Source organism: Hemitrygon akajei, unplaced genomic scaffold (genome assembly GCF_048418815.1).
Source record: "Hemitrygon akajei unplaced genomic scaffold, sHemAka1.3 Scf000093, whole genome shotgun sequence".
NCBI lineage: Eukaryota > Metazoa > Chordata > Chondrichthyes > Myliobatiformes > Dasyatidae > Hemitrygon > Hemitrygon akajei.
Genome location: NW_027331979.1, coordinates 924,902 through 948,201, shown reverse-complemented (window position 1 = coordinate 948,201; position 23,300 = coordinate 924,902). Strand labels below are relative to the sequence as shown.

Sequence of the window (23,300 nt, the reverse complement as noted above, 5' to 3'; positions counted from 1 at the left end):
ACAATGTTGTGCCGACCATGTAACTTACTCTAACTCTGCCTGGAATTACCCTACCGCATAGCCACCTATTTTCCTAAGCTCCATGTACTTATCTAAGAGTCTCTTAAAAGACCCTATTGTATCCGCCTCTACAACCGTCGCCCGCAGTCCATTCCACACGCACACACACCACTCTTTGCTTTAAAAAACTTTGCTCTGACATCTCCTCTGTAGGTACTTCCAAGCAGCTTAAACCTCTGCCCCTCGTGTTAGCCGTTTCCGCCCTGGGAAAAAGCCTCTGCCTATCCACACGACCAATGCCTCTCATCATCTTATACACCTGCATGAATTCCCTGCATGATTTTCTCCGGGCTGAATAAGACGATGAGCTCACTGTGGTTTTGACGTTCTTCAGGGCTCTGGACAAAGTTGGTTAAACTCCTTCTTCCCTGCTCTTTTCAACGTTTTGGGTCATTTTCACCAATTTTAAAGGACTGTGCCTCAGACAGCTGGGTTGTTGCAATTGTTACGTACCAGCAGCAACAGATCACTAATGGAGTCTGGTTTCGATGTGAAAACCACTATCTTTATTAGTATCTACTCCAAATATAAAAGATTAAACAAAATAAACAGAAGTTAACAGTGTAATGCGTATATGTAGCTCCTAAACTATCAAGCTTGGGAAACAATGTTTAAAGTCTTAAGATGGTAAAGTAGAAAAGTTCAGTAATCCACGGAATAAGTGAGTGAAAGGAGAGATTTGTAAATCCACACGAACATGTAGAGAGAAGGCAATTACGAAGAATTCCACACACATTCCACGCTGGGTAAACGAAATAACAGTCGCCGAAGATCTTAGCCGTCGATTCGTTCCGAAATTCACTTCAAAATATCACCAGGTGACAGTGACAGGAATATCGTCTTCAAGTGGTTACCACAGAACACCCCGATTCCAGGTAATGGCCAACAGAAGTGATACCACGGGATACTCCAACAAATCCACACGTATGAATTATACGAAGTGACATTCACACATACGTTGTGCACTGCGTGCTGATGATCAACCCAGTCTTTTGGGCATGGAAGAGTTCCAACTCGTAGCAGTGAGAAGCTGAAGTTCCAACAGCTGCTCTCTCTCTCTCTCTCTCTCTCTCTCTCTCTCTCTCTCTCTCTCTCTCTCTCTCTCTCGCTCTCGCTCTCTCTGACGTCACAGTCCCGCCTTACTCTGGCACTTAAAGCGACACTCGAGTAAACGAACCCGCGGTTTCGTAAAACAATGCACCTCTAAAGTCTGACAGCAGACTAGTGAATGAATCTTCGATGGAGCAGAGTCAGAAACCAGAGAGTTGCCAGCCTGAGCCAGGGCTTTGGGGCTCCGGAGAAGGATGCAGTACAGAGTTTACGAGGAGGAGGAGGAGGAGGAATCAGACCAGCAGCATGCGGCTACAAAAGAAAGATCAGAAACATTTGGAAACTGGCTGACCGAAAAAGAAGGTGGTTAAGTTCTGCAAAATACTGGTGGAAATCAACAGATCAGGCAGCAAATATGGAGAGGAATAAACAGTCAACGTTTAGGCCGAGCCCCTTCAGTATGCCTAGACTGTGTACTCCTCTGCTTAGTTGCTGCTGAACTGCAGAGCTCCTTCAACATTTTGTGTGTGTACGTCTCTGTATTTCCAGTAACTGCAGAATCTCTCGTGTTTCTTTCTGCGTTAAAACAGCTGCTGATTTTTCTATACACACGAAAAAAAATGAGGTATGGACATTGAACCAGTGCTTGCAGAAATGTTTAATGGCGTCGTGATTACCCATAAGGACATGCGTCACAGTTTTCGGCCGGCGCTGAAGCACCGATCGAATGAGCAGGCGTCAGGGCTGTTAACGTCACTGTGTACACGTATGCGCGCAGTACAGAAAAGGCCTTGGAAAATTTCAATGCAGGTGAGAGTTATTCTCCATTCAGCTAATTTAAACTCCGACTTCGGGACAATGCCCTTGAGGTGCGGCCATTATGGCCCGCAATCCCGGGACAGTCCTGTCTTTTGTTTCCCTCTCTGTCATCCCCACGATCCGTACACGGGCCCCGGGGAGCTTAGGGCTGATGAGAGAATGGGAGCCAATGCATCTCTCAGACAGAGCTGTGCTCCAGCTATCTGAATGCAAGGATTAGGAAATCGGAGAAAGGGAACTTTTTTTTACATCAGCTGTGAGAAAGCCACCTTTGTTCTACCTCCAATCCTTAAAAAGAGAAAATCCACAGATGTTGGAAATCCAAACAACAAACACAAAATGCCGGCGGAATTCATCATTAGTACACTTTTCGATGGTTGCTGCCTGGTCTGCTGAGTTCCTCCTGCATTTTGTGTGTGTGTTGCTTGTTCAAACTCCTCTTGTTCTGGACTTTTCTACCGGTGAGAAGATATTTTGTCCCATTCTCTCTGGGTACATAATGATACCAAACAAGTAGCTTTCACATCTGGAATGTGCCAGACTCCAATGAGACGGACTACATTGCCATCAATGAGTTCACCACCATCTGTCACCTGGGAGAGGATTCAGGGGAAATATTTGTGTACACTACAGAAACTGGTGATACATGTGTGCATTGTGGTGATGCAAAAGTTGCTGGAGAATTTGCAAGTGAGAAGAAATGGCTTGATATTTGGAAATCTGACTTTTTAAAGCATATATGTCAAACTCAAGGCCCGTGAGATAATATCTAATTGCTATTAAAGCTGGCCCCAGTAATCGAAGCGCCTATGGCGTATGATATGGCTAATGCGGAGTTTATTCAGCTACCAGGTTTTCAGGGTTTTTAGTGTTTATTCGGCAGTCTTGCTCGGCAGTCTTCTTCATAAGAAACGGAATTTGTAAAGAAAAACACTTTGTAGTTATAGCAGAGGCTGAGACACATGAGAGCAGGCTGAAAAAACGGAGGCAACGAAAGCTGCGTTCGCACGCGTCCGACTGATGCAGTATGAAGCTGCATTTTGCTCAATCCGGCCCGTGACCTAAAATGAGTTTGACACCCCTGTTTTAAAGCATCATTTAGCAAGCCAACCAGATATTGACAATATGCAAAGGCTTTGGTGAGAAAATCCTTCATTACCCATTCCAGGCCTGCTACATAGGTTGTGTGAGAGTGCAGATGAACTGGATCAAACCCAGAAGAGGTCAAATTTCCTATCGACAGTGATTTGCCAGCTGTCAAAATGAATTCCTCTCTATATTAAATTCACTGTGCGCATGTTGTCACTGGGTAAAAAAATGCACAGTACAAGGTTTATGTGCACAAGGGTCATTACAAATTAGAGGGGACATTGGTGGGAAGTTGGGGAGACCTCCAGTGTCCCTGATGCCCTCACCTACAAGATGTGCATCCAGCTGCAGCTTGTAACCCTGCACTTCAAGGAGCTGGAATTTGAAATGGGTGAATTCCAGATCATCCAGCAGTTGGAGGGGGTGATAGATATGACATGAATATGGGTAAGTTACACCCAAGGTTCAGGACACAGGACACTGGGTGAGAGCCAGGAAGGGGAATAAGGCTAAATAGCAGAGTACTCTTGTTGATATCCCACACAACAACAGTAGACCACTTTATTGGGGGGAATTACCTGGCAAAGGAAAGTCAAATAGCTGATAGGGGATTCGTTAGTTAGTGGAACAGAACAACAGGGGATGAATATCCTAGTGGTAAGGCTTGCTGGTGGGGGGGAGAGGTGATGTGGTTACAATAAGCTGTAGAAGGTATGGGAGTCAGAATGATAGAACAGATAGTGGAGAGGGTGAATTGAGTTGACTTTATCACATACATACTTCATAAACATGAGGAAAATGCAATTGTATCAGCATGAATTAATCAGTCTGATGGCCTGGTGGAAGATGATGTCCCGGAGCCTGTAGGTCCTTTTGCTGTGGTACTATTACCTCGATGGTCACAGCAGGAATAGTTTGTGGTGGTGGTGAATTTGGCCTGTTGTTCCCTGATATCCTTTGGGCCCTTTTTACACACCTGTCTCTGTAAGTGTACTGAATTGTGGAAAGTAGATTGTGCAATGTATAATTTCCTTGTTTATATTTAGAGCCTTTTTTAGGTGTATAAAATGATGAGGGGTATTGAGTGTGTGGGTGGCCAGAAGATTTTTCTCCAGGGTTGAAATGGTTAACACGAGGGGGCATAGTTTTAAGGTGCTTTGAAATAGTTACCGAGGGGATGTCATGGGGTAAGTTCTTTATACGGAGAGTGGTGGGTGGGTGGAATGCACTGCCAGTAGCAGTGGTCCAGGCAGGTACAATGGGGTCTTTTAACAGACTCTTAGATAGGTACATGGAACTTAGAAAATTAGAGGGCTATGCAGTTTCTACCTTGTCATGCCCTGGAGATGTATCCACCCTAATCTGCCACAGAATAGCAAACAGCTCTTCTTCTTTAATCTGTACAGGGTCCATGATTTTTTAAAAATCTAGGCAGTTACTAGAGTAAGTTACATTGTTAGCGCAACATTTTAGGCTGAATGGCATGGAATACGCTGTAGATTTCGATGTTCTATTTTGAACAGCAAAATAACTTCTCTTCTTTAAACTGTAGAGGGTCCACGATTTTAATGCCTCTTTTCCACACTCCCATAGACCCTGTGTCCATCTCCTGAGTAAATAGAGATGAAAACATATTTAACATCTCCCCCATCTGCTTTGGTTCCACACGTGGATTGCCATTCCAGTCTTCCAGAGGATCAAGTTTGTGCCTTGCAATCCTTTTGCTCTTAATCTATCTCTGGAATCCCTGAGGATTATCCTTCATCTTTTCTGCGACAGCAACCTCATGCCTTCTTTTAGTCATCCTGATTTATTTCTTATACTCCGTAAGAACCTGCCTGCCTATCCCTGTTATGCAATTCCATTTTGTCCTTCACTAGGGTCTCAATATCTCTTAAAAACCAAGGTTCCCTACAGTTTCTACCTTTTCCTTTTATTCTGACAAGCACATACCCACTTTGTACTATCAATATTTAGATTTGAAGGCCTCCCATTTACCAAGCACACCTTTTCCATAAAGCAGCCTGTCACAGTTGCCAGATCCTGGTGTCATAATTCCAGGTGTTGATCCATCCCTGAACACATCTGCCTGTCCTACACTGCTCCTTGTATTGAAATATACAGGGGTCAGCATAGTCACTGCACTATTCCTGACTTTGTCTGAGGACAGAACAACAACTGTCTCCAAATCCCCTCCACCCTCTGTTCCATTATTCAGGCCCCCTGCAACTTTAGTTTAACCCCCCCCCCCACCTACACCCTCCTCCCACCATGCAGCTCTATCACCCCTTTGACTTTCAGCACCCAAATCTATAAATAGGAGGTGCATACCAGGTACAGGCAGATAAGAACAAATGGGGTACTTATGAAGTACAGGAAATTCAAGTGAACACTTATGAAAGAAATAAAAGAAGGCATGAGGTTGCCCCAGCAAACAAGGTGAAGGAGAATCCTCAGGGATTCTGCAGATAGGTTAAGAGCAAAAAGATTGCAAGGGAAAAAATTAAACCTCTGGAAGATCAGAATGGTAATCCACATGAGGTAACAAAATAGATCGGTGTGATTTTTTGCACATGTGCAGGAACCGGATATATAAGTATTTGGATAGTTGTGGATTGATTAAGGATAGACAGCATGGCTTTGTGCATGGTAGGTCATGTCGAACCAACCTTACAGAGTCTCCCGAGGAAGTTATCAGGAAATTGGATGAAGGCAAGGCAGTGGATGTTGTCTGCATGAACCTTGGCAAGGCACTTGGCAAAGTCTCATATGGGAGGTTGGTCAAGAAGGTTCAGTTACTCAGCATTCAAGATGAGACAGTAAATTGGATGAGACAGTTTCTTTGGGAGAAGCCAGAGTGTGGTAGCAGATGGTTGCCTCTCTGACTGGAAGCCTGTGACTATTGGTGTGCCAGAGGGATCAGTGATGGATCTGTTGTTGTTTGTCATCTGTATCAGTAATCTGGATGATAACATGTTTAGCTGGATCAGCAAATTTGTGGATGACACCAAGACTGGGGGTGTAGTGGACTGTGAGGAAGACTATCATGGTTTACAGTGTGAACTGGACCAGCTCGGAAAATGGCTTGAGAAATGGAAAATGGAATTTAATGCAGACAAGTGTGAGGTGTTGCACTTTGGTAGGACCTACCAGGGTAGGTCTTACACAGTGACTGGTCGGGCTCTGAGGAGTGTTGTAGAAGAAAGGAATCTAGAAATACAGGTTTTCTCTGAAAGTGGTGTCACAGTTCGATAGGGATGGAATGAAAGATTTTGGCACATTGGCCTTTGTGAACCGAAGTACTGCGTACTGGAGATAGATGTTATGTTGACTTTGTACAAGATATTGGTGATGCAGAATTTGGAGTATTTTGTGTAGTTTTAGACACCAACCTGCAGGAAAGATGTAAAAGAGTTTGAAGGAGTTCAGAGAAAATTCACAAGGATGTTGTCAGGTCTGGAGGACGGGTTATAAGGAGAAATTGAACAGGTCTGGGCTTTATTCCTTGGAATGTAGAAGATTAAGGGGAAATTTTGATGGAGGTGTACCACAATTGTGAGGGCTATAGATGAGGTAAATGCAAGCTGGCTTTTACCACTAAGATGGGGTGGGACTACAACCAGAGGCCATGTGTTAAAGGTGAAAGGTGAAACTTTAAGGGCAATATGAGGGGAAACTTCTTCACACAGATGGTCATCCGGGTGTGGAATGAGCAGCCAGCACAAGTGGTGCATGCGAGCTCATTTTCAACATCTAAAAGGTTTGTATATGTACCTGGATGGTAGGGGTATGTGAGTAGACAATTTAAATAGTTCAACACAAACTAGATGGGCCAAAGGGCCTGCATTTGTGTTGTACTTTTCCATGACTGACAAGAACCTTAAATAATACTAACATTCACTTGAATTCCTTTTAACAGCTGTGCATACCAACCATACATCTGAGTAGGAGATATTTACATGGCATTAAAACTGGCACTTTAAATTAACTGTACCGAAAGGAAAATCACAGCTGCATGTCAACAAAGCCTATTTGCATGAGAGTGTTTCAGTTACTGTGGGGCCAGGCACCCATGCAGCTCAATGGAACAGGGAATAATACCAATGGAGAGAGTCAAACTGATCCAAGTAACAGTTTGAAGATGGAAAAAATGCCCCCTTCATACAGAGACAGGAAGAGCATCAGAGAGTTTGATTTCAGATACCAGCACTGTGCCCAGTTAGAAGATAATTTCTCTCTCCAACTTGGGTTGTACCTCGCTGTAACAGTGTGATGACAGATTTAAGAAGTGGAGCAAGGGATTCACTCGATCATCTTTCCTGCTCAGACTGTGGGGAGGGATTCACTTGATCATCTGACTAACTGGCATGTCTGTCATTTTACACAGGGGATCCCATTCATCTGCTCAGAAAGTGGGAATGAATTCAGTCTGTCATTTCAACTGAAGGTACATCAGCAAGTTCATACTGGGCAAGGCCATTCACCTGTTCTGTGTGTAAGAAAGCATTTAGTCTGTCATCCCACCTGTGGACACACCAGTCAGTTCACACTGGGCAGAGGCTGTTCATCTGAATTTGTGGGGAAGGATTCACTCGGTCATCTGACCTAATGGCTCACCAGCGAGTTCACACCGGGGAGCGGCCGTTCACCTGCTCGGACTGTGGGAAAGGATTCACTTACTCATCTAAGCTGAAGGTACATCAGCGAGTTCACACTGGAGAGAGGCCGTTCATCTGCTCGGACTGTGGGAAGGGATTCACTCAGTCATCCACCCTACAGAGTCACCAACGAGTTCACACTGGGGAGAAGCCATTCACCTGCTCAGACTGTGGGAAGGGATTCACTCAGTCATCCACCCTACAGAGTCATCAACGGGTTCACACTGGGGAGAACCATTCACCTGCCCAGACTGTGGGAAGGGATTCACTTTATTATCTCACCTACAGAGACACCAATCAGTACACACTGGAAAGAGGCCATTCACTTGCTTAGTCTGTGGGAAGACATTCACTCAGTCATCCCACCTACAGAGTCACCAGCGAGTTCACACTGGGGAGAAGCCGTTCACCTGCTCAGACTGTGGGAAAAGATTCACTTGGTCATCTGATCTACTGAGACACCAGCGATTTCACACTGGGGAGAAGCCATTCACCTGCCCAGACTGTGGGAAAGGATTCACTTTATTGTCTCACCTACAGAGACACCAGTTAGTACACACTGGAAAGAGGCCATTCACCTGCTCAGTCTGTGGGAAGGCATTTACTCAGTCATCCCACCTACAGAGTCACCAACGAGTTCACACCGGGGAGAGGCCATTCTCCTGCTCAGACTGTGGGAAGGGATTCACTCATTTATCCGAACTACAGAGTCACCAACGAGTTCACACTAGGGAGAAGCCGTACACCTGCTCAGACTGTGGAAAGCATTTCACTAGATCATCCACCCTATTGGCACACCAGTCAGTTCACACTGGGGAGTGGCCGTTCACCTGCTGTGAATGTGGGAAGGGATTCACTCGGTCATCTCATCTACTGAAACACCAGCGAGTTCACTCTGGGTAGCGGCCAATCACCTGCTCAAACATTGGAAAGAGATTCTCTCAGCCATCTCCACCAAATGAGCATCAGTGAATTCACATTGGGGAGAGGCTGTTCACCTGCTGTGAATGTGGGAAGGAATTCACTCAGTTATCTAACCTTGTGACACACTACTGGGTTCACACTGGGGAGAAAGTTTCAATAAGCTGCATGCTGGATATTTGTCCATCACCGTTGCTGAATGTAATTTCGAGAGTGACTGTCGGTGCTGAACTCTGCAATTATTGCTGCTGCTCACCACACCCAGTTCTGCACCCTGGTCACTGGGCACGGGAGGAGTTTCATATAACCATATAACAATTACAGCACAGAAACAGGCCATCTTGGCCCTTCTAATCCGTGCCGAACACTTACTCTCACCTAGTCCCACTGGCACACACTCAGCCCATAACCCTCCATTCCTATCCTGTCCATATACCTATCCAATTTTACTTTAAATGACAATACCAAACTTGTTTCTACCACTTCTACTGGAAGCTCGTTCCACACAGCTACCACTCTCTGAGTATAGAAATTCCCCCTCGTGTTACCCTTAAATTTTTGCCCCCTATCTCTCAACTCATGTACTTTTGTTTGAATCTCCCATGCTCTCAATGGCAATAGCTTATCCACGTCAACTCTTATCTATCCCCCTCATAATTTTAAATACCTCTATCAAGTTCAGCCTCAACCTTCTACGCTCCACAGAATAAAGACCTAACTTGTTCAACCTTTCCCTGTAACTTAGATGCTGAAACCCAGGTAACATTATAGTAAATCTTCTCTGTACTCTCTCTATTTTGTTGACATCTTTCCTATAATTCTGTGAACAGAACTGCACACAATACTCCAAATTCGGCCTTGCCGATGCCCTGTACAATTTTAACTTTGCATCCCAACTCCTATACCAATGCTCTGATTTATAAAGCCCAACATACCAAAAGCTTTCTTCACCACCCTATCCGCATGAGATTCCACCTTCAGGGAACTATGCACCATTATTCCCAGATCACTCTATTCTACTGCATTCTTCAATCCCCTACCATTTACCTTGTATGTCCTATTTGGATTTTTCATTCCCAAAATGTAGCACTTCACACTTCTCAGCATTAAACTCCATCTGCCATCGTTCAGCCGACTCTTCTAACTGGCCTAGATCTCTCTGCAAGCTTTGAAAACCTACTTTATTATCCAGAACGCCACCTACCTTAGTATCATCTGCATACATACTAATCCAATTTACCACCCCATCATCCAGATCATTAATGTATATGACAAACAACATCGGACACAGTACAGATCCCTGAGGCACAGCACTAGTCACCGGCCTCCAACCTGACAAACAGTTATCCACCACTACTCTCTGGCATCTCCCATCCAGCCACTGTTGAATCCATTTTACTACTTCAATAATAATACCTAACAATTGAACCTTCTAAACTAACCTTCCATGTCAAAGGCCTTACTCAAGTCCATATAGACAACATCAACTGCTTTACCCTCGTCAACTTTCCTCGTAACCTCTTCAAAAAATTCAATAAGATTTGTCAAACATAACCTTCCATGCACAAATCCATGTTGACTGTTCCTAATTAGACCCTGTCTATCCAGATAATTATATATATATACCATATCTAAGAATACTTTTCATTAATTTACCCACCACTAACATCAAACTGACAGGCCTATAATTGCTAGGTTTACTCTTAGAACACTTTTTAAACAACGGAACCACATGAGCGATACGCCAATCCTCCGACACCATCCCTATTTCTAATGACATTTGAAATATTTTTGTCCCCTGCTATTTCTACACTAACTTCCCTCAAGTTCCTAGGGAATATCCTGTCAGGACCCGGAGATGTATCCACTTATAGATTCCTTAAAAGCGCCAGTATTTCCTCCTCTTTAATCATCATAGTTGCCATAAATTCCCTACTTGTTCCCCTTACCTTACACAATTCAATATCTTTCTCCTTAGTGAATACCGAAGAAAAAAAATTGTTCAAAATCTCCCCCATCTCTTTTGGCTCCACACATAGCTGTCCACTCTGATTCTGTAACGGACCAATTTTATCCCTCACTATCATTTTGCTATTAATATAACTGTAGAAACCCTTTGGATTTATTTTCACCTTACTTGCCAAAGCAACCTTGTATCTTCTTTTAGCTTTTCTAATTTTTTTCGTACATTCTTTATATTCCTCGAGCACTTTATTTACCCCATGCTGCCTATATTTATTGTAGATATCTCTCTTTTTCCTAACCAAGTTTCCGATATCCTGTAGCGGGGTGCTACGCGCAACGCTGAAATTACGACACGGAGTCGATAAACTGCAGCCACAGAATAAGTTTATTTCAAAAACACAGTCTTGCTTTAAAGCCTGTCTCCCCCACTCGATACTTCGAGAGGCACGTAACTGAAACCCCTTGAGGCTATCTCCCTTTGTCTCTGGCTCTGGCTAATTGTCAGCCGGTTCGAGTGAGCTAGTAATTGGGTCACCACAATCCTTTAAAAACTATGGCTCTCTCAAATTTCTAACCTTTACTTTCAACCTAACAGGAACATAAAGATTCTGTACCCTTAAAATTTCACCTTTAAATGACCTCCATTTCTCTATTACATCCTTCCCATAAAACAAATTGTCCCAATCCATTCTTTCTAAATCCTTTAACATCTCCTGAAAGTAGGGCCTTTCTCCAATCAAAAATCTCAACCCTGGGTCCAGTCCTATCTTTCTCCATTATTATATTGAAACTAATGGCATTGTAGTCACTAGACCCGAAGTGCTCCCCAACATATACCTCTGTCACCAGGCCTATTTCATTCCCTAACAGAAGATCCAACACTTCCCCTTCTCTAGTCAGTACCTCTATGTATTGCTGCAAAAAACTATCCTGCACACATTTTACAAACCCTAAACCATCCATCCCTTTTACAGTATGGGCTTCCCAGTCTATGTGGAGAAATAAAATCTCCCACAATCACAACCCTGTGCTTACTACAAATGTCTGCTATCTCCTTGCAAATTTGTTCCTCCAATTCTGGCTCCCCATTAGGTGGTCTATAATACACCCTTATGTATCACTACACCTTTCCCATTCCTCAATTCCACCCAACTAGTCTCTCTAGATGAGCCCTCTAATCTATCCTGCCAGAGCACTGCTGTAATATTTTCTCTGACAAGCAAAGCAACACCAGCCCCTCTTGTCCTTCTGATTCGATCACACCTGAAGCAACGAAATCCAGGAAAATTTACTTTTCAATCACACCCCTCCTGCAACCATGTTTCACTGATAGCAACAACATCATATTTCCAGGTATCAATCCATGCTCTAAGCTTATCCACCTTTCTTACAATGCCCCTAGCATTAAAATAAATGCATTAAAGAAATTCTCCACTTCTTCCTCTCTTTTTATCTCTAACAGTACAAAGAACTTTAGTCTTATTTTTCTTCCTTCTCCCATACATCTGTTCCTAATCTCTGGTTCCCCTCCACCCCCCCCCCCCCCAGTATCTAGCTTAAATCCACTGGAGCCTCTCTAGCAAACCTGCCTGCAAGAATATTTGTCCCCCTCCAGTTCAGATGTAAAACGTCCCGCTGGAACAGGTCCCACCTTCACTGGAAAACTGCCCAAGTATCTACAATTCTGAAGCCCTCCCTCCTGCACCATGTCTTCAGCCACGTGTTGATCTGCAGTATCTTACTATTTCTAAACCCACCTGCACGTGGCACTGGTAGCAATCCTGAGATTGCTATCCTGGAGGTCCTGTCCTTTAACTTAGCACCTAGCTCCCTAACTCACCTTTCAGGACCTCCTCACTCTTCCTACTCATGTCATTGGTCCCTACATAGACCACGACATCCGGCTGCTCTCCCTCCCTCTTGAGAATACTGAGAACTCGATCCGAGATATCACGGACCCTGGCACCAGGAAGGCAACAGACCATCCGGGACTCTCGATCTCTTCCACAGAACCTCTTATCTGTCCCCCCTAACTATCGAATCCCCTATCACTACTGTTCTCCTCTTTTCCTTCCTTCCCTTCTGAGCTGAGGGTCCAGTCTCGGTGCCAGAGACACAATCACTGCAACTTGTCCCTGGTAGGTCATTGCCACCAACAGTATCCAAAACGGTATACTTGTTGCGAATGGGAACAGCCACAGGGGTGCTTTGCTCTTCCTGTCTCTTCCCCTTCCCTCTCCTGATAGTCACCCAACTACCAGTCTGCTGACGCCTAGGGGTGACTATCTCCCTGAAACTCCTTTCTGTTTCTGCCTCTGCCTCCCGAATGATCCGAAGTTCATCCAGCTCCAGCTCCAGTTCCCTAACACGGTTTGTCAGGAGCTGCAGCTGGATGCACCTTTTGCAGACAACAGTGCTCGCCCTGACTTCCCACATGCTGCAATCGGAGCACTCAACTGCCCTAACTGCTGCCTCCATTACCTACTCCTAAGCTAATTAGATTAGTTAAAGGAGCTTACCCGGCCTTACCTCACCTGGAGTTAAGCTCGTTCTCAGCCTCTGCTCACTATTTAAATTCTCCCGTTGCCACACGGGCCGACGTTTTATGCGCTTGCGCAGTTGTGCCCCGTTCAAACCTCGCCAAAGCCTGACTGAGCCAAAGCCGTCCCACTCTGCCTCAGTCCACTCCGACGATGGCCACTGTTTATGGCGGTCTTTCTTTTTAAACCTTTGGCGCGCTGCGTCACGCGCCTGTGCAGTCTAGCGTCTTTGCCCCGATCAGTTAAAAAAAACAGCTTCTCTCCGAGCTTCTTTTACCTCTTCCCTCTCCGCCTCTTGCCGTGATTTAAATAACCGTTGAAAACTTCCTCTCCTTTTTATACCTTTGGCGTGCTACGTTTCTTCTGCAGACTGAAGAAGCCGAGCTGACTGAAATTCTGTCTGCGATGTCCTTCGCCCCTCTAATCTCTGGGCTGAGAAAGAATGACATTGGTAGTTGACCTCCTTAATCTCGACTCATTTCCATGTTATGGGTTATTTTCTCTCCTGAGAAAGCACTCCTGTCCTCTGAAGACTGAAAGCAGAATGGGAAACCATCAGTTGGATGTTCCAACGAAGCAGGGACAGAAACCAGAGGCAGGTCTGCACAGGGCAGAGTTTGGGGCTCCGAACGATGGTCGGGGTAAGTTCGTATGATGAGGAGAAGGGAATCATCAGCTGGGTGTGGCAACGAACGACAGAGTAGCAACATTTGGAAGCTGATGGACAGTGAAAATCTTTTGGTTGTCTGACTGATAACATAAACAATACCCGTGGTGAGGTGCTCCACTGGCTGAGGAAGATGTGTGTGTTGGGAATGGTTTTATCTATTCAGGGAGTTGTTCCTGCTTGTTATCCTGTAATATTATTAATGGCCTCCTAGGTTCCCCAGCGTTTTGTGTATGTGTTGCTTGGATATGTAGAGTCCACTGATTTTCTCCTGTTTTTGAAAAGAGCAAAAGCGGGGTTATATAATATAGCAAGAAAATAGTAGGAAGTCAGAGGATTGGAAAGCTTTGACATAACCAACAGAAGTCAACTAAAAACACACACAGGAGAGGCAAGATGGAAAATTGAGGTAAGTGAGCCAATAATATCAAGTATCAAAAGTTTTTCAGATATATAAAGAGTACAAGAGAGGCAAGAGTTGATATTGTACCACTGGAAGATGATGCTGGCGAGTTAGTAATAAAGGAAAGAACCAGCGGCCGAATGTAATAAGTATTTTGTGCCAATCTTCACTGTGTAAGACACTAGCAGTATAAGACCATAAGACATTGGAGCAGAATTAGGCCATTCAGCCCCATCGAGTCTGCTCCAGCGTTCTATCATGGCTGGTCCCGGTTCTCACTCAACCCCACGCACCTTCCTCCTCGACATATCCTGCAATGCCCTGAGTGATCAACAAACTATTAGCTTCTGCCTTAAATGTACTCACAGACTTGGCCCCCACCGCCGTCTGTGTCAGAGAATTCCACAGCTTCACCGCTCTCGGACTAATTAAAATCCTCCTTAACTGCTCTAAAAGGTCGCTCCTCAGTTTTGAGGCTGTGCCCTCTGTTATGGCTACCCCCACCATACAAACTGTCCTCTCCTCATCCACCCTATCTAGAGCTTTCCACATTCGGTAGGTTTCAGTGAGATTTACCCCCTACCACCTGCATTTATTAAACATAGGTCAGTGCAGGAGTACAGGCCCAAGGCTGGCAAACGCTCCTCATTTCTTAACCCCTTCATTCCCGGAAACATCTTCTTGAACATCCTCTGGACTCTCTCCAACGACAACACTCCTTTTCTGAGATTTGGGTCCCACATCCTCTAAGTGCAGCCTAAGTAGTGTCTTCTAAAATATCTACATTATCTCCTTGTTTATATATTCTGATTCACTTTAAATAAAGGCCAGAATTGCATTTGCCTTCTTTTCCACAGGCGCAACCTGTAAATTAACCTTCTGGGAGTCTCGCCCGAGGACTCATATTTCCCGCTGTACTTCTGATGTTTGAAACTTCTCCCCAATCAGATAATAGTTCACTATTGTTCCTTTTACCAAAATGCATTATCATACATTTCCTAATATTGTATTCTATCTGCCACTTTTTTGCCCGGTCTTCAAATTTGTCTGTGTCCTGCTGCAATCGTATTGCTTCCTCAGCCGGACCAACACCTCCACCTATCTTTGAATCATCCGTAAACCTTGCCACAAAGCCATCAGTTCCATTATCCAACTCATTGACAAGCAATGTGAATAGTACCGGACCGAATACTGACCCTTGTAGACCACAAGTCACTGCTAGCCAAACAGAAAAGGCTCCTTTTATTCCCACTTGCTGCCTCTTGGCTGTTAGCCATTCCTCTATCCATGCCAGTATTTCTTCTGATTTTCATCCTGTTAAGCATTCTCATGTGTGACACCTTCTCAGAAGCCTTCTGAAAGTTTAATTAAATTATATCCACTGCCGCTCGTTTCTCCATCCTGCTTATGACTTCCTCGAAGAACTCTAACAGGCAAGATTGCCCTGTACAGAAGCTATGCTGGCATTGACTTTTTTTCTCATTAGTCTCCTGGTACCTCAAAACCTCATCTGTTATAATAGACTCAAACGCTTTCCCAGCCACTGAGGTTAGGCTAACTGGACTATAATTTGTTTTAATTGCCTGGTGTTGAATTTTAAAAGATACCCAATTATCTAACTTCCTTCTCACTTTTGCTTTCTTATATGCACTTTTCTTGGCTTTTATGCAGTCCATAACTTCCTTTGTCAGCCACGGTAGCCTAGCCCCGCTGTTTCAGAACTGCTTCTGCGGGACATAACTATCCTGTACATTATGAACTATTCTCAGAAATGGGGAATTCTCACCTGGGGAATCACCTCTCCCATGCCTCTGTAATTCCCTTTATTCCATTGCGATACTACGCATGTGACCTATGGTTCTCCCTCACAAATTGCAGTAGGAATTCAATCATTTTATGATCCCTACCTTCTATTGGTTCCTTTACATTAACCTCCCTAATAAGATCTGAGTTGTTACACAACACCAGAACTGAGATAGCAGTTCCCCGATTAGGCTCAACCATCAGCTGCTCTAAAAAATCTGTTTCGTAAGCATTCACTCTCTTGCGATCGGACACACATCTGACTTTCCCAATTCTCCTGCAGATTGAGGTCACCCACTACAATTGTGTCATTAAATTTATTACATAAATGCCAAACATTCAGAAGTATCTGGGGCAGAATTGAGGATAAATGCTTCTACCAAGGAGAGAAGGTGTCACTAAAGATTCATTTTCTGCATTCATATTTAGACTTCTTCCCTGCAAATCTTGGTGCTGTTAGTGACGAGCATGGTGAAAGGTTTCACGAAGATGTTGTGGTCAAGGAGAAAATATACAAGGGCAACTGAATCCAGCAATGCTGCAATTTATTGTTGGACACTTAAGCGAGCAACCTCAGATACGGAGTACAAAGGAAAATCATTAACAAAATATTTTTAACTTAGTTGAGCTATTGCAAAGCATTAGCACCATTATGCAATTAAACACATTATATTCAATAAAAGTTAATTTGTCGTTTTTCCAAATTCCTACGTGATACATGTAGTCTGAAATTCTATTTGTGTTAATCTTCAAGCAGTCTATCATAAACAAAAAAAAAAAATTGAAGAAGCAACACTTTTGAAAAAGATTGTTGTCCAGTGAAATCACAGGACAGTTAGTCTGACCTCAGTGGTCAGGAAGATGTTGGAGTGTATTAAGGGTGAGTTTTTTGGGTACTGTAATTGGGGAGGCATGATGAAGTAGGACAAAGTTAGCAGGATTCCTTTACAGGAAATAGTGCCTCATAAATACCTTGGAATATTTTGAGGAAATAACAGACAGGATAGATAAAGCAGAGGCAATGGATGTTGTTTGCTTTGATTTTCAGATGATTTTAACAAGGTACGCCATGCAAGGCTGATTGAGAAAGTAAGGAGGCATGGAATCCAAGAGGACATTGCTTTGTGAATCCAGAACTGGCTTGCCACAGAAGGCAATGAGTGGTTGTAGACGGGTCATATTCTGAATGGAGGTCAGTGACCAGTGGTGTGCCTCAGTGATCTGTTCTGTGTCTCCTACTCTTCGTGATTTTTATAAATGACCTGGATGAGGAAGCGGAGGGATTACTAAGTTTGCTGATGACACAAATGTTGGGTGCGTTGTGGATAGTGTGGAGGGCTGTCAGAGGTTACAGCAGGATATTGATAGAATGCAAAACTGGGCTGAGAATTGGCAGATGGAGTTCAACCCAGACAAGTGTGAGGTGGTTCATTTTAGTAGGTCAAATATGATGGCAGAATATAGCATTGATGGTATGACTCTTGGCAGTGTGGATGATTGGAGGGATTTTGAGGTCCGAGAGCATAGGATGTGGAAACCATAGAACGGGTGCAGATGGGATATAGAAGAATGTTGCCTGGATTGGGCAGCATGCCTTATGAGAGAACGTTCAGTGAACTCGGCCTTTTCTCCTTGGAGTGACGGAGGATGAGAGGTGACCTGATAGAGGTGTATATCATGATGAGAGGCATCGATCTTGTGGTGAGTCAGAGGCTTTTTCCCAGGGCTGAAATGGTTAACACGAGAGGGCACAGTTTTAAGGTGCTTGGAAGTAGGTACAGAGGAGATATCAGGGGTAAGTTTTTTATGCAGAGAGTAGTGAGTGCATGGAATGGGCAGCCAGCGACGGTGGTCGAGGCAGAAATGATAGGGTCTTTTAAGAGTCTCCTGGATAGGTATATGGAGATTAGAAATTTAGAGGATTCTTGGTAAGCCTAGGTAGTTCTAGGGTAAAGGCATTTTCTGCATAGCTTTGTGGGCAGAAGTGCCTGTATTTTGTTGCAGGTTTTCGATGTTTCTAAGGTGCTGCACGTGAGGCTGCTTAATAAGATCACAGCTCATGGAATTACAGTAAAGATACTTGTATGGATCGAAGAGTGGCTGACTGACAAGGGAGAAAGAGTCCGAGAATCTGCAATTCTGTATTGCTGTTGGTAACTAATAGTGTTCCGTAGGGGGTCGGTATTGAGACCGGACCTTTTCATGTTATATCTGAATGATATGGATGACGGATTTGATACCTTGGAGACTGCTGCACCCTTGGCTTTATCACAGGCCAGAGAAGTCGTGTCAGAGCTTTGGAATGTGCAAAATATTATTCCTTTGTTTAAAAAGAGAAGTGGAGATAACTCTGAAAATTATAGTCTAGTGAGTCTTACGTTTGTGTGCAAACTATTGGAAAAGATTGTTAGAGAGATAATTTAAGAGAAATTGGAGACGGGAATTGAAATAGTCATTATTGCTTTCAGAGGAGCAGCTCTTGTCTCAGAAGCCGTGTTGTATTTTGTGAGGGTATGACAAAGCACATTGATAAAGGTAGAGACGCTGATATGGGAAAATGGATTTTAATAAAACATTTGATAGGTTTCACCGAAGTCACCGACAGCAAAAGTCATCTAGCAGGATCCTTGCCTCGCCCTGCCTCTGCCTGGAGCTTTGCCTTGCCTTGCCTCGCCTTGCCTGTGTCTGAGTCTCGCCCTGTTTGCAACTGTACGTCCGTGTCCGCGTCTTCGATAGGCAGGTCCGGCCATTTTGCCGCTACTTAGCGTTGGGAACTGTCTCATCGTGTCCGCATTCTGTGTGATGACTCCCGGCCCTACGTCCTGTACCCAAGGAGGGGTCCCGGCTCGGTGTTCCATGTTCCTATCCTCCCTCGACCCAGGCTCAGTGTTCTGCGTTCCTGTCTCTCCCTCGACCAAGGCTCTGTCGTTCCAAGGATCAAGTCCTGGCTCTGGCGTTCCAAGGATCAAGTCCTGACTCTGGCGTTCCAAGGATCAAGTCCTGGCTCTGGCGTTTCAAGTATCAAGTCCTGACTCTGTCGTTCCAAGGATCAAGTCCTGGCTCTGGTGTCCAAGGATCAAGTCCTGGCTCTGTCGTTCCAAGGATCAAGTCCTGGCTCTGGCGTTCCAAGGATCAAGTCCTGGCTCTGGCGTTTCACGTATCAAGTCCTGGCTCTGGCGCTCCAAGGATCAAGTCCTGGCTCTGGCGTTCCAAGTATCAAGTCCCGGCTCTGGCGCTCCAAGGATCAAGTCCTGGCTCTGACGCTCCAAGAATCAAGTCCTGGCTCTTACCCCCGAGCTCCTAGTCCTAACCCCAGACGCTGAGTCCCAGCCTAGTCCCAGGCCTGAGTCCTCGGCCATAACGCCTATTCCCGCTTCCTCTTTGCTCTCCTTGATTTCTCTCAGTTCTATCCTTGCGTCACGGCTCTCCTTGTAAATAGTAATTAGCTCTATTTAGTTAACCTTACGAAACGTGTTTGTGTCCTGCATTTGGGTCCTCCTCCAGCAGCCTTGCCCCTCCACGTTTTGACATGATTGTTAGCAGTCTCGTGGAACAGAGGGATGTTAGCGTCCACATCCACAGATTCTGCAAAGTTTCTTCACGCTTTGACAGGCAGTTTAAGAAGACGAATTGGGTGTCAGCTGCATTAGGTAGGGGATTGAGTTCAGGAGCCACGAGGTCATGTGGCAACATCCTTGTAAATCTCCTCTGCACCCTTTCTATAGTTTCCACATCCTTCCTGCAGTGAGGTGACCAGAACTGAGCAGAATACTCCAAGTAGGGTCTGAGCAGGGTCCTTTATAGCTGTAATATTATCTCTTGGCTCTTGAACCCAATCCCACAGTTGATGAAGGCCAATGCACGGTATGCATTCTTAACCACACATCCAACTTGCATAGAAGCTTTGAGTGTCCAATGCACTCGTCCCCAAGATCCCTCTGATCCTCCACGCTGCCAAAAGTGTTACTATTAATCCTATATTCTGCCATCATATTTGACCTGCGAAAGTCAACCACCTCACACTTATCTGCGTTGAACTCCATCTGCCATCTCTCAGCCCAGTTTTGCATCCTATTGATGTCCTGATGTAACCTCTGACAGCCCTCCACACTATCCACAACACGTCCAACCTTTGTGTCATCAGCAAACTTACTAACCCATACCTCCCCTTCCTCATCCAGGTCTTTCATAAAAATCATGAAGAGAAGGGATCCCAGAACAGATCCCTGAGGTACACTACTGGTCACCAAACTCCATTCAGAATATGACCCGTCTACAACCACACTTTGCAAGCCAAATCTCGATCCACAAAGCAATGTCCCCTTGGATCCCATGCCTCCTCACTTTCTCAATAAGTCTTGCATGGGGTTCCTTATCAAACGATTTTCTAAAATCCATATACACTACAGCTATGGCTCTACCTTCATCGGTGTGTTTATTCACATCCTCAAAACTTTCAATCAGGCTCGTAAGGCACGACCTGCCTTTGACAAAGCCATTGTGACTATTCATTATCATATTCTACCCCCTGAAACGGTCATAAATCCTGCCTCACAGGATATTCTCCATCAACTTACCAACCACTGAAGTAAGACTCACTGGTCTATAATTTCCTGTGCTATCTTAGCTCCCTTTTTTGGAATAAGGAAACAACATCTGCAAACCTGCAATCCTCTGGAACCTCTCCCATCCCCATTGATGATGCAGAGATCATTGCCAGAGGCGCAACAATCTCCTCCCTCGCTTCCCACAGTAACCTGGGGTGTATCTTGTCTGGTTCCAGTGACTTAATTAACTTGATGCTTTTGAAAAGCTCCAGCACATCCTCTTTCTTAACGTCTATATGCTCAAGCTTTTCAGTCCGCTGTAAGTCATCCCTTCAGTCGCCAAGGTCCTTTTCCGTAGTGAGTACTGAAACAGGTTTGTGGGGTGTCACAGTGTATCAGGACGGTGCCTGGGGTTTGTGGTGTTTCAGTGTGTCAGGACCCTCCCAGGGTGTGTGTGGTCTCACAGTATATCAGGATCCTTCCAGGGTTGGCTGAAGTCTCATAGTGCGTTAGTCCCCTTCCAGGGATCCGTGGGGTCTCTCGGTGTGTCAAGACACTACCAGGGGAACGTTGGTCTCACTGTGACTCAGGAACCTTCGGTGTGTGTAGGGTCTCACAGTTTATCAGGACATGGCGGGGTGTGGGATCTCACAGTGTGGAACAGTGTCAAATATTACAAGTAGAAGACAGAGATTGAAGCAGAGGGCAAAGGGGTTTAGAGGGATCTGAGGAAGAGATTTTTCACTCAGAGGGTAGTTGAAATCCGGATCACACTGCCTGAGGTGGTGGTGGAGGCAGGTCCCTTCACAACATTAACGAAGTGGATGAGCATTGAAACTGCCGAGATACAGTCGGCTATGAACCAAGTGCTGATAAATGGGACCAGTGTAGACAGTGAGTGGATAGTCACAACAGGGATGGCCGGCCAAAAGCCTGTTTCCGTGCTGTGTGATCCGTCATTCCGGACATGCTAAATTAGCGATAGTGGCACTGCAAGGCATTGATTTCAAAACTCCACATCCCTCCCCAACCGGCATCCCTTTGTCTCCACTGCGAATATCTGTTTCCGTTAAGATAACATACAAATTGGTCACTTCTACTGAACAACTGGCAATTGATGAAGTTCCTGTGTCTTCTTCCATTAATGTTGCTTCCTTACAGCAAAACTAACCCTCTCACTGTGTCAGAATCAGTGACTAAATCCGGCCCCAAACACTGTGCTTTCATCCCTGCACATTGTAACTTGAACCATCTCACTGAGGGTCTGATGGAGACACAACCCCTGCCCTCTGCACATGCGATCACATTTCCCCTGCTTCTGACATTTCAAATGCCCTCAGAATGGTTTTCTGATTCAGTCTGAAGGTGATGGTACATTCGGCCCGTCGTCAGACCTGACAAACCATGTCTTCCCACAGCTGGTCCCGCCTGTTGGTGTGTCCTCTTTCCTCCACCTCCGGGGAAGCTGCATCTCCACACAAACTCCTCACTTCAGTCGACAGTCTGTACCCGTGACACAGGAAATCACATCTCTGTCACTCTCCTGATACCGTGTCTGACCTGCTCACCTCCGGGTATCCTCCCTCAACAAGCTTCCTCCTCAGTCACCGTCTGTGAGATTATATATATAAAAAAAGCAATTAAAACCATCTATCAGGCAGCTCCTGTACCCCTCCACCCCAGACGATGGCTCGCTGGTTAAAACTCTCTTTCCTCAGCCCCAAATATGCCAGCAGATCCGAATCCACTGTAGGGACATTTACATCTCACAAGCGGCTGTACAAACCCGTGTCTTTCTCTGATGCAAGGTCACTGACACCCCTCCCCCTTCCCATTCTGCACTCGCAGCCCATGACGGTGACAGCTGTTCCCAGACTCTGGGGCTTTGTAACAAACACAATGTCAACATCAAGATTAGACAATAATTAATTTAAAGAGAGTATTGTTGCTTCCTGAAAGGATACCCGAGCGTCCAATACAACGGAGCAGATCCTCCCCTGTTTACAACTGTATTTGACCCGGGTCACGGAACCGGAGATCCCTACAGACCTCCTACAGTACCGGAGGCCGGAAGGACAACGGAGAGGTAAATCACAAACACGACAAAGTCTGCAGATGCTGGAAGTCCAGAGCAACACAAACAAAATGCGGAACTCAGCAGGCCGGGCAGAATCTATCTTAAAGAGTCAACAGTTGACGTTTCCCGTTGAGACCCTTCTTCAGGACTGAGAAGGAAGGGGAAACGTATCGGAATATAAACGGGGCGGGTGAGGAAGGGGTAACTATGGGTCACATTGTCAGGGTGTTAAGTTTACCAGGAGACAGACACAAATCGAGACAAACACCACGCTGCCCACTCCACCAACAACACGGCACGGCCGGACACATAACCGGGGACTTTACATCTCACAACACTGGATTCAGTGATGAAACCCATGATTAAAGTTGTTGGCCCACTGAAATCATCAGAAACGTGAATTAAAGTGTTTTTATATGTGAGCCTCTCCCACAGCTGCCGTCAGACACCCCCCCCCCCCACGCGCCTGACGTCACACATGGGCTCCACACGCCTGGAACTGCCCTCGCGTGAGCAGTGTCTTACGTCACCCACGAGCTGGAGAGCTCGAGCTTTATCGGTTTAACGGCTGGGCTACTAACCACGTGACCATCCCCTCCCCCACTGCTGTCAACGGAGGATTCGGGAGCTGCGCTATTCCTATTGGTGCGAGGCGATGTCAATCACTGGTTAAACCAAGTCTCGGAGGCGGACAAGCGGAG

The 23,300-nt window shown here is 45.2% G+C and overlaps 1 pseudogene; it reads left to right on the top strand.

Moving 5' to 3' along the window:
* Nucleotides 1-1,861: 1,861 nt before the first annotated feature.
* On the top strand, nt 1,862-11,990 carry LOC140722922 (uncharacterized; annotated as a pseudogene).
* The last annotated feature ends 11,310 nt before the right edge of the window (nt 11,991-23,300 follow it).